General features: G+C 49.7%; 1 pseudogene across 1 annotated transcript; it reads right to left on the bottom strand.

Moving 5' to 3' along the window:
* Window positions 1-383: 383 nt before the first annotated feature.
* On the bottom strand, window positions 384-1,893 carry LOC308525711 (E3 ubiquitin-protein ligase makorin-1-like; annotated as a pseudogene). The gene is made up of 2 exons: window positions 1,183-1,893; window positions 384-899 (listed from the first exon to the last, which is right to left on the bottom strand). The product of its transcript is annotated as an E3 ubiquitin-protein ligase makorin-1-like (transcript).
* Between the last annotated feature and the right edge of the window lie 230 nt (window positions 1,894-2,123).

Genomic DNA, 2,123 nt, shown 5'->3' with positions numbered 1-2,123 from the left:
CCTGAGGACTGAAGGGTCCCAGGTTTGATTCCAGTCAAGGGCACATCCCCAGTTGGGGGTGTGCAGGAGGCAGCTGATTGATGTTTCTCTCTCATCGATATTTCTCTCTATCCCCCTCCCTTCCTTTCTGTAAAAAATCAATAAAATATATATTTTTTTAAAAAACTAACTTTAAGGTTTATTTTTGTAAAATTTTAACCAGAGGAAACAACATACTCCTTGGGGAAAGGTGAGGGAGTAAGAAGACAGGCCCTGGGTACGAAGTATTACGACAGCACCTGGAGTTGCTAGGCCTGCCTAGGAGACACGGGCACTGCCACACCACCACAGGGGACAGCCACTGTCTGGGCTCAGCAGACCAGTTCCCACGCCACGCAAAGCTGCTATAGGTCCAAGTCATAAAAGTCTTCCAGCTCCTCGTGAAACAAGTCCCACTCGTCTTCAGAGTCTGTCAGCTCGTCGTCGTCCCCACCTGCAGCCGAAAGCATAAGCAACATCTTGCCCAGCTCAAAGGTGACAACCTCTTCTTCATCGTCAAAGGGGTTGCTGTTCTCTCTTTCCTCAATGAGCTCCCAGAAGTGGTTCCTTCGTTGGGCCCGGTATCTGCTTGATGTTCCCACTTTCTGTCTCTGTGGCTCCTCTCTACGGCCATCGGGGTACGCATGCTTGTAAAAACAGTTCCCTCCAAATGGGCAGCTCCCACGTCCTCCATCAAAATACCTGCACGCTAGCGGGCTCTGTGGCGCAATGGATAGCTCATTGGACTTCTAGTGACAAAATACCTGCACGCCTTGTTGTTGGAATGACAAAGTTAGATGTGATTCGGCATTCTGGGCAGGACTTTATGATCTTGCTCTCAAATTGCTTAGCACTTCTCCACTTGCAAATACAGTGGGACCCTGACTTACGAGTGTCCCGACTAACAAGTTTTTCGAGATATGAGCCGTCTCTCAGCCGATTTTTTGCTTTGAGTTGCGAGCTAAAATTCGGGTTACGAGCCAGCTTCAGATACCCCACTGCTAGTTGGCGCAGCGAACGTCACAGTGAACACCACAACATCAGCCCAGCATCACGTGTCTCACTCGTTCACTTTTTGATTTGACATACGAGTAATTTGAGTTACGAGCTCCGTCACAGAACGAATTAAACTCATAAGTCAAGGCCCCACTGTACACTTGAGACCGTAGGTGTGGTTGCAGTTGGAGAGGATCCCGAAGCGGCGCTCACTAGGGTCGGCTTTCTCGTAGACCACCTCCATGCAGATCCCACACACTTGTCCTTACTGCGCTGGGCGGCAAACGAGAGCTCCATGTCCTTCTCATGGGCCTCAAGGCAAGATTTAATGTGCCGTGATCTCTGGGCTGCATCCACTGGGTGTAGGACCTGCAGCCCGCACATGTCACAGGAGCCTCCGTGGAGATACACGCAGTTCTCCCCGTAGCGGCACTCTCCCACCGCTGCATAGGGACAGAGCTGCTTCTTCGTGACCACGGCCATGGGCTCCTTCTCTGCTTCTTCCTTGGTCACTGAGCCCTGCAGGGGTGAACGGCCACAGTAGGGCTGCCCAGGAACAAACTCAGTGGCATTCACCCAGTCTTCTGAACCTGCTCCTGCAGTTGCAAAGTTTGAATTTGACTCAGTCTCGCCCGTATTCATTTCAACAATCAGTCCAACGACTGGAGAGAGACTTGAGGAAGCAGCAAGGGATGGTTTTGCAGTTAGATCTGTAGCAGTTGCTTCTTCCTGTTTCAATGGTTTGCTATGTTCGTATCTGCAGCGGTCTCCGTAAATACAGTACCCTTGCTGAAAATACTTGCACAGCACACCATATGGACTGTCACTGAGGTCATGCGAGTAGCGACAGGCATCTCCTTCCTTACAAACCCCGTGCATGAAATACCTGCAAGGCTGGTCTCGGAAGGAATGGGTATCCTCCGTGCCACGTGGGAGTTACTAAAGGATTCTAGGATGGAGCAGGATGGCTCTCGAATACATATTTAACTCTGTTTTCCTTTCTATGAGTCGAAGACCTTATCAGAATAACTAGGACCGTAAACCAAATGGTTTTGTGATTGGACTGAGGATTCCCAATCACATACTTCTGTTATTACAGAAAATAATCT

The sequence above is a fragment of the Myotis nattereri genome, assembly GCF_964212035.1.
Source record: "Myotis nattereri genome assembly, chromosome: 1".
NCBI classification, from domain to species: Eukaryota; Metazoa; Chordata; class Mammalia; order Chiroptera; family Vespertilionidae; genus Myotis; species Myotis nattereri.
This window is presented reverse-complemented; position numbering and strand designations above follow the sequence as displayed.